The sequence below is a fragment of the Pithys albifrons genome, chromosome 17 (genome assembly GCF_047495875.1).
Source record: "Pithys albifrons albifrons isolate INPA30051 chromosome 17, PitAlb_v1, whole genome shotgun sequence".
NCBI lineage: Eukaryota > Metazoa > Chordata > Aves > Passeriformes > Thamnophilidae > Pithys > Pithys albifrons.
In genome coordinates this window covers 12,300,177-12,309,945 of record NC_092474.1, presented here as the reverse complement: position 1 = coordinate 12,309,945, position 9,769 = coordinate 12,300,177, and the positions used below count along the sequence as shown (strand labels likewise).

General features: G+C 47.1%; 1 long non-coding RNA gene across 1 annotated transcript; it reads right to left on the bottom strand.

The window, feature by feature from the left end:
* Window positions 1-5,668: 5,668 nt before the first annotated feature.
* Window positions 5,669-7,104, bottom strand: LOC139680065 (uncharacterized). The gene is made up of 2 exons (XR_011699294.1): window positions 6,729-7,104; window positions 5,669-5,949 (listed from the first exon to the last, which is right to left on the bottom strand). It is a non-coding gene; the product is annotated as an uncharacterized lncRNA (long non-coding RNA).
* Window positions 7,105-9,769: the final 2,665 nt, after the last annotated feature.

The following is a 9,769-nucleotide window of genomic DNA, read 5'->3' as shown; positions in this document are numbered from 1 at the left end:
CCCTAATTTGAAGCTCAAAACTAGAAAATTCTGTCTAAGTGCAAGAGAAAATAAGAGATACTAAAGCTCTGAAACTTTCAGAAGTGTGAATATTTTATGTTTGCTTTAGCAGGGGGGAGGTGTCCAGCTCTTGGGAAGCTTTCTGCTAAAACACAGCTGAATTTAGCTGAACACTGGATTTTCAGGGACATTTGTGTATTAAAGAAGTGTTCTAATTGTCTAACAAACTCCAAAACAGGCTGGCAGATGGGGTGGTTGCTGCACCCCTTCACCTGGGAAGGTTGAGGTGATCAGCCCTTTGTAAGGGTGTTTTCCAAAGCTGTTGTAAACAAGATATGTGTGTGTGTGTGACTCTTACACTTCAAGTAAAGCCACACAAATTGAGCTGAGCTGCAGCAGCTCTGTGAAGGCTGGGGATGCACACACAAGGGCCTGAGTTGATTTATCTTGATGTTTGGTTGAATTCTTCGCATTTTGGGTCCCTTCTGTAACCTTTTCACCTCGTTCTTTTTTAAGGTGGCTGCCTGGCTGTTACAATTTATCATGAACGCATCTCACTTCACTTCTGGCTCCTCTGACGGAAGGAACAGCCGGTCTCCGGGAGGTCAAAGACATTATTTTCCCCTCATCTTTCTCAGTTTCCAGCACATATTTGTCACTTTGAAAAAGCATGAAGTCTGGATTTGATGCACTTTAATTGATTTCACCCTCAACAAGTCCAACTGTCCATCAACCTTTCCTTTTTCTTTCCTCTCCTTCATTTCTTTCCTCTGTCCCTTTACTTTGAGAGTGATGTTTTCACCCGCCTGCATGTTGAAGCTGTTGCAAAGCCCATGACCCTATCAAGGCTCACTGTCACTAGCCATTTCTCTCATTTTCCTTATCCTCCAAGTTGAGCTCTGGATGCTGAGTGAGAATGAATCTGCCTTGTAGGAGTACTGGTCTTGTAGTATCTTGTCAAAGTAAAAGTGGTGGCTGATAGCAAAATGTGGCTGATGGTCCACTTATTTTGAGATATCTGTGTAGAATTAGACCTGCAAGGGATTTAATAATTAGTTCTTGATATACTGGCACTGGTATTTAAAATAATTTGCAGTGCTGTGGCAGAGATGAATGTGCTGTTTCTTCTTTCCTCCTGGAAAGATGTGTATTCCAGTGATGTCTGGACATCCAGTGTCATGTGTTGTGAATTCAGTGTGTAAAATGCCATTGGCACCTCATAAAATGAGTTCATAAAATCACAGAATATCCTGAGTTGGAAGGGACTGACAAGGATCATAAGGTTCAATTCCATCACAAAAATCCTGTGAGATGTTATCACACTCTGGGTTATTTGGTGAATTCTGGCATGAGTGGAGTTAGGGAGTAAATTGAGTATGTGAGTGTGGAACAACTTGCCCTTTGCACAGAAATCCTTTCAGTGTGTCTTGGAAGCCAGAGACTGGTTACAGTGGGGGCTGAGAGGTTAATTATGTTCCTCTGAACGCTGTCATTACACCCTGTTTGTTATCAGGACATGGGCCAGGAGAGAGGCTTCTGTTTCCAGCAGAGCAGGGAGAGTTCAAGTTCTCTGCTCTGCTCTCAGGTGTTCCCAGGACTCAGCAGGGTGTTCTTTGGGCTCATGTGCACCACCCACTGAGGAGCTCCAGCACACAGAGAGAGCAGAACCGGCTCATGGTACTTTATGTGAGTGTTTTCAAGGTGTAGCCCAGGGCAGCTAAGGAATCCAAAGGTGCTGCTGAGGTCTGTTCGCGGTGTTTGGGAGCAGAGCGAGCGGCGGCCCCGCGCTGGGAACTGCTGTCCATGGTCCTGCGGGTCGGAGCGGCAGCGCTGGGGCTCCAGCGGGGGGTGGCTCGGGCTGGGGGCTTGGGGTGGGTGCACATCCCTCCTTCCCTCTCTTTCTGTGCCAAACTGTGCCAGCCAGGTCTGCCAAGACAGGTCAGTGTGTGCCAACGTGTCTGGGGAGGGAACTGAGTGCTCTTCGAGGAGTTTAAAGGGCTTTCACTCATATGCTTGGACCTCATGCTGACCCTTTGCTTCCTTCACACTGACAAAGGGTGGGTTTAGATGAGCTGTTAGGAAAAAACTCTCCCCTGTGAGGTCGGTGAGTCCCTGACACAGGTTGGACAGAGAAGCTGTGGCTGCCCCATCCCTGGGAGTGTCCAAGGCCAGGCTGGATGGGGCTTGGAGCAACCTGGGATAGTGGAAGGTGTCCCTGCCCATGGCAGGGGAACACAGGGCTCAGAATAAAATGTTACTAATATGAAATTAGAATGTTTTGTATAACTTTAATTTCTTTTTCTGAATGGGTACTGTCCATTCCAGTTAGGATCAGTGCCATGTGTGGGAGAAAAAAACCATGGTGAGCTCTGAATTCTGAAGGGAATCAGAAAAGCAACTCTAGGCACTGCACTGAACATCCCTGGTGAGATAAGGTGAATTGATGACTTACTGCCTTCTGAAGAGTCTTCTCCATGGCCTTTGACTCCAGCTTAGAGTTCCAAGAGATGCTGATGTGACATGAGTTTGCACATGTGTGCTGGGAATTCAGAGTTTGAGGATTTGTCTCAGAGTCTCCATTTAAAAATAAATTTAAAAAAGACTTTATATCTCTTCAAGAGCTCCTCTAGGTTTGGTTCTACTGAAGAAGAAATTGGAGACTTTCTTCTCACCTATAAAATAATCACTTTAACTATGATTAGAAAGGTTTGGGGAGGAAATTGTGATGTTTTCAGGTCATTGGACTACAGCATTTTCATCTCACTTCCAGGAGATACTGGCTGAGTGCAGAGCTGGGCTCAGAAGATGGGGAGAGCTGACCCCACAGCAGGCTTTTCACAAGTCATTTGTGGCAATATCAGAAAGGTTTTAATGTGCCTTTTTTGTGCTGGGTCAGTGGGCTCTCTCGGGGAGAGGTGCAGAAAGACTATCACTCACTGGAAACAAGAACTTAGAATTTTATAAAATCACGGTAGTGATGAAGGTTTCCACTTGTTTCTCCAACACAGGCTGCCCAGGGCAGTGGTGGAGTCACCAGCCATGGAGAGATTTAAACTGGTGAGTTAGTGGTGGGCTTGGCAGTGCTGGGGGAAAGGTTGGACTCAATCTTAGAGGGCTTTTCCAGCCTAAACAATTCCATATTCTATCAGGAATGGTACAAGCTGAAGAAACTACTGCGTTAACTCAGCATGGCAATTCTGGAGCTGGGAATACCCCAAACCCAGTCTTCCTATCCCTAGGATGTAAGTTAGGAAGCAGCAAGCACTAGCACTCTGTCAGGGCTGCTTACAGAGTCTGTCAAAGAGCCACAGGGTTGTGGGAATGTTCAGCTACTGCTGGAATCATTTGGAGATGTGGGCTCAGGTTTGATACTTTGAATAAAGATGGCCCTTAATACTCAGTGCAGTTCAGGTCCAGTGTTGACAGCATGCAGCTCTAAGAATCCCTTTGATCTCAAAGAATCCTTTGCTGAAGGTCTGAGATTTTAAGCAGCTTCTGTTCCTCTCCACTGTGTCTGACAGATCTGAGGCAGCACTTGCTCCTGAGCAGCTCCACATGCTTGAACAGACACACCTTCCTCTCCCCAGCCCAAATCCAGAAGATAATGTGATGGGAATTCACCCCAGTGGCTCCAGGGGAGGCTGCACAAGCCATGGTTTGGCAAAGCTGTGCAAGTATTTCATAGCACCTATTTTAATAGATAGTCAAATGGGGAGAGGGAGACAGAGCTTGTGCAAAGGCAATTGCATTAGGCTTTTGATAATTTCAGTCTGAAGAGCTCTGAACTCCCCTCTGAAATCTTCTCTTGGGAGTCTTATTTCTTAAGTTAAGTGACTAATTAGAGTCTGTTCACACCACAGAGCAGCCAGCAAGGCAAGCTCCTAAGAGCTAACGTTGCTCTCAGAGGAAGCTGAAGGTCTCAGCATCTTGCCAGAGGCATTTTCCCTCCGGAAATCTGTGTTTTCTACCAGGACATTGGAGAATTTAAGTGTGAGGGAAGCAAAGAAAACTCCTCCCTCACCAGACAGGGTCTGTATCAGTCCCTCTCTCAAGCCAATTTCTTTGCTTTGTTCTTTCTCTGCTTCAAAATCTTGTTTAGTAGGAGAAAAAATGTGAAACTAAGTGCCCCAAGCTGAGAGATGTTGGGCACCCAGCAGGACCCTGACCTTTCTTGTAGGTGACAAATTGGATGGCATGCAGGCTGAGGGGGCAGGGAGGGGGAAGGCTTGCAGGGGGGTAAAGTTACAAAGACAACATTTGTTACTCAGGGTATGTATGAGCTTCAGTGCTCTGCCATTCCCTTTGGGAAGGCACAAGGGAATGGCCTGGGGTCACCAGGGGACAAAGGCAGGAATGGGCACAGTGGGTGGCTCTGAGGGGATATAAATGGGTATAAATATACAAAGTAGGTCCTGAGGGGGTGGTTGCAGAGGGGTAGAAGGTAGAGAAGGAAGAATGGTGTGTTCTTCTGCAGGGTACAAAAATCTGGGTTTGGTTTTCTTATCTCAGGGCCCCACAGGAATTAGTCACCTCTGAGTAATGGAGGGAAGCAAAGTCATTATTCATCTCTCCCAGTTACCAGAAGTCCTTCCTCTGGCCATCTTCTGCATTCATATCCTCTTTGCTCTGCCTCTGACTTGTATCTTCCTTGCTATTTAAGCCACTACAAAAACTATTAGGTAGGACTGGCAGTCTGGAGTCACGTGGAGGGATGTTGCTGTGCCCCACCTTCCATGGAGAAACAAGAGAGCCTGGGCCCTGCATTCAGCTGGGAGATTTTACCCCAAATGCCTTCTGTCTTCTCAGCAGACCCCATCCTTTTTGCTTTAATTGATTTTATCTGGCTTGAATCTGATGTGAGAACAGACCTCCCACTGTGAGCAGGAGGAGCTGCAGGTTGGGTGTAGCTGTGAGAGGCACAGGGTTATTTTATTGTAATGGGGAGACAAGGATGTTTTGGGAAAGCCACTATAAACCCACTAACAATTGAAGTGAGGCCTTTCACTTCCATACTGGGTTTGTGGGAAGTGCTTATTTAACAACTGGAAAGCAAAATACTATAATAATCCTTTTTCATTATAGCCGTGTTTGGGGTTTCCTGAAGTCATCTGCAGTCTTGTTGGGTTGGCTCCATGCAAGAGTGCAGTGGGAGACAATCCAGGAGACCTGGCCTTTCCCTGGGGATCCAGGGGAGAGGAGAAGGGACTGGCTTTGGCTGTGCTCACCTAACTGCATGATGGCAGAGATGAGAATAAATAGGGAAGTTGAAAAGGAAACCTCCATTGTGAGTCTGGTCAGACAAAGTCTAAACAGTTGTTGAGTTTGTTTTATCAAATCAAAATATTTTGGTTCAGTGGTGTGTTGGATTGAGTCAGTGTGTCTGGGCTGACACAGTGTTGAAGAAACACTCTGGTTTGAGGGGGCTGTATCCCTGTCACTGGGTGGGGAGGGGGTCAGGAGGTGCTGTCTCCCCTGAACCATAGGAAAGGGAGCAAGGAGAGGCTGGATGGCAGCAATCCCATTCCAATGGCTTCAGTTTAGAGTTTTCAGGTATTTTAAGGGCTCTACAAAGCTGCTATGAGGCCATGTTCAGTCTGATGAAGTGTGCTGCTGCTTGGAGCACAAAGAAGGGGTTTAAGTGGAATGGTAACATCTTTGAGGCAAAATAGATGAATAAGTATTCAGAGTTTATTATCTGCAAACCCCTGAAATGGCATGAGTAATAAAATATAGATAGGCACACGTTTATTTGAATCATGCCATTAGTGGTCTGTGCTTCTGTGGCAGACAATGTTGTGCTGTGAAACGTTGCCATGCACAGGAGTAAGAAGATACTCCAAAGTACACAATTATTGCTTGCCCATCACTGAAGGCTCAGGTCTTTGAAAGCAGCAGCTGCCTGAGGTGTCCTTCCAAGAGTATCTTGCCCGAAAACATGGTGGTGAGGACCTAAGAACAAAACAAGTAAAGCATTAGAAGTTAGGCTGGAATAGATCCTGTGTTGCTCCCAATCTCTCCCAGACACTATTCCCAGTGAAACCTCATTGTTCTTCTAGAAAAAAGATTTGTTCCTATCTCTTAGTTTTGTTTAGGATTTGATAGAAACTGTAAAAAATAATAGTTTTGTTTAGAATTTGATAGAAACTGTAAAAAATAATACCATGTAGTTTCTTTTGTTGAAATATTTCCTCCTTTTCTTTCCCTGTCCCAGAAATCTTGCTATTTTTTAACTTATTTTTCAGCCATTCCACCTGACCCTTCAATATTTCCATATTTCAAGGAGATTTAGCCAAATGGTGTGTTTCCATGGCTGATATGCAGCAATAATGCAGGGTTAATACCTAATTAGTTCCCAGGGACATTGAGCTTTTCATGGATATTCAGTAACAAAAGCGACAACAAACAAGCTGAATTCCTAGGTCTTAATTCATGGGGGAAATAGGAACCTAAAAATGCAGGAATTATTCAGTGCTGTACGAAAGCTTTTTCTCTCAGGAAGCTCAGAGGATGCTATAGTAGCTGACAGGGGAAATATAACCTCCTCCTCCTCCTCTTTCCCTCCCTCCCTCCAGGGGGACTGGATACGTGTCTGAGTTTGCAGCCCTGACATCTCCCAACAGGAAAATTCCCAGTTCTGCAGCACACTTTAAACAGCTCCTTGCCCATTCCCCTCCCTGCCTCAACCCCCAGTCAGGCTGACCCTGGGGTTTTTTGACATCCAGCCATACCTGATCAGTTGTATCCTGAGCAGCTGGATGTGATCAGAGCTGGCCTTCCACCTCCCAGGATGGCGAGCATATGGGCCCGGGGCTCCAGCCATTATGTTCCTGAGCACTGAGCTTGGCTGCCTGAGGCTACACAGGGTTTTTTCCCCTCTCAAGCAATCGCAAATAAACCTTTCTGATAAGTAACAGCAAAACAAACAGGCCCTTTGGCTCTGGAGGCAGTGAGAAGGAGGGAGGGAGGGATGAAAACCCACCCCAAGAACAAAAATCTTTGCTGTGTTTAGGCAGCTCACAGAGTTGCCTCCAGGAGGGAGGAACTGTCTGCCCTCAGCCAGACAGAGCTTTTTCTGGGAGCAGGAATGGCTCGTTTCAGGATGATTAGCCCTCAGTGCTTTATAGCCAGGCCCTGATATGGCAGCTGCAGGGGATGGAGGAACTTTGACTCTGAGAACAGCCCTGGAGATCATCCAGATCAACAAAGTGAGGCTTTGAGCTGACCGATGTGGGCAGTCTGGTGTCAGCCTGGAAGTCATAGGGGGTTAAAGGTTGAGAGTGGCTCTTGTGAGGGTACTCAGCCTTAGCCCTTGGCACCAAGGGAAGAGCAGGAGGATGGTACAGTGCAAGAGTTCAGGGCAGTTGTGGGAAGAGGCTGTGGACAATCCCAAACAGCCTTTTTGTGTCTTTTCCCATTTCCAAAAAGTGTCTTGGCTTCTGGAAGGGGTCACAGGAGGTCTCTGGCACTTTGCACTCTGTGTGCCAAGGGGAGTGTAACCAAAGCAAATTCCCACGGCTTGGGGTTCACTGTGGTGCTTGCAGAGCTGAAGGGGTGTCCTTAAGTGCCTCCCCCCACCTTAGTGTGACCTGAGCCCTGGTCACTGTGAAAAGGTTGAGGCCGATAAGAGATTTTTGCAAAAATATGTTATAGAAATGGTAGATCTTCTACTTTCCTTTGCTGTATGCCAAGGAAGTACAGCTTCAGCCTTCCCAGACAATCCTGACTTTCTAAAACTACATAACTCAGCTGTCAGAGGTGCACACCATGGCATCAAGATGGGACATGGCATGGTCTTAAAAATATGGTCTAAGCCTAAGGATGGGAAAACCCCCTCATTTCATCCTCTGAACCCTGTCAATGCAACACACTGGCTATTGCTGGTCCTTGAATACACTGGGACCACAAGAAACCTGTAGATGTGCAAAGCTGGGGGGCAAAGCTTGCTCTGAGATGTTCAAGAAACGTGATGAAAGGTGATGAACTCAAAAGCTGTCTGGTAACACAACACATTTTAGGGCAGGACTCTGCATTCTGGGTAGAAGTACAGTCTCTCAGGATTCCTCAAGGGTTTGAGCCTCTCAAATGCACTCCCAGCTGGGGGTCACCTCATTCCCTTAGACAGTAGATGGACTTTTTCAACTTGAAAGCCAGGCCTGAGAGGAGCCTTTGAAACCTCTGCCTTGGCGGAGATGGCCAAGGTTATCTCCCTGGCACGTCCCCAGGGAACTCAAACACTGTCTTGAAGTGCTGCCAGAGTCTGCACCACACTCGTGCTGGAAGGCTGGAACCACATGAAGGGCCCTGTGGCCCTGTCACCTCCTCCTGCTCCTGGTGACAGGAGCCAGAGCACTGATGTCACCGTGCATTTACAACACGTGGCACCCGGTACAAGTTGTGTCCCTGCCAGTGTGTGTTCTCCAAGGTCTTCAATGGGAATTGCTCCCAAAAATGATGGAGTTCTTCATCCCTAGACACTTGAAAGGAGGAGAGGAGCAGCAAATCCATCTGGAAAATTCATTCAGAGAAGGGAAAATGAGAGTATAAACCATGGGATCAGCACCAAGTGGGCCAAACATCGCTGTCAATTACGTCCCAAGCAGCTCCACTGAGGCAAACAGCATTAATTGCAGATTTATGCCAGCATTTTTGAGAGTCACTCTTGGGGCAGAGCCAGTTCTGGGAGAGGATTAATCTTGCTGCAAAACTCCCTCTTGTTCTTTGCTTGGTCCCTGACACTCGCACATGCACACAGACCAATCTCGGTGACCCTCGGACAACCCAGTTTGCTTGTGGGGAATTAAGGGCTGTGAAATCCAAGCTTCCTCCTCCAGCACAGCCCTGCATCTGCCACAGCCCTTTCAGGAGGCAGGACTAGCCTCCTGCCAGTTGTTCTGCTCGGAGAGAAAATGTCTATTGGACACATAGGAAACAGCTAATCCAGTCCCCAGAGAGGGACTGGCCATTTGTCATTGCCACAGTCTCCAGCACAGGTACTCAACACCTTCCAGGGTTGGGGCACTGTGGCTTTTCTCTGGTTGTTCTTCCACCTGGCAATAGTTCTGTGTTTTGATTTTGTCTAATTGTAGTATTACTCAGCACTGGCACTTGGTCATCCACCTCAGGACAGTGAAGAATGCAGAGTGCCCTATTCCCACACATGCATCCCTTCTCAGCTCCAAAGTTAATGGAGGAAACCACGACTGCATGTGTTGGATGCATGTCCCCTTTACATGTTCACACAAACTTCCTGATGGGGCATTTGTGCAATTTAAGATTTCCAGAAACATGGATCTTCTCTAGTTGTGACTTCTGTCTCTTTGTGCCTAAAGAACACTCAGTGGCATCCTCTCACCACACTTCCAGAGTGTCACTGCACTCCATGTGCCACAGGAGCATGATTTTCTTGTATTTTTTGATCCAGATTTTCCAGTGGAAGTGCTACAGATGCTCCCCTGGAGTCTCAACAGCAGAAGGGGTACTTTAATGGTCTCGAGCAGCAGTCTAGGAATGCCTCCATTCCTCAGGAACAGCAGGCCCAGCTCCACAGGCTGCTCAGCCTTTCCCCTTTCCAAGGGCAATAAATTGAATACCATTCTATTTACTGCCTGCCCACAAGTTTCAAGTGAAAGAGGTAAGAGGGGGAAAACACCAACCCTGAGGCCAGTTACTCCATGGGTGCAAATCAGTGTGGCTGTGCTGGCTTCCACCAGCTGTGGGGCTGGCCCTGAGGTTTTGTGTTCCCATTATCCTGGGGCTCATATTGCAGGAA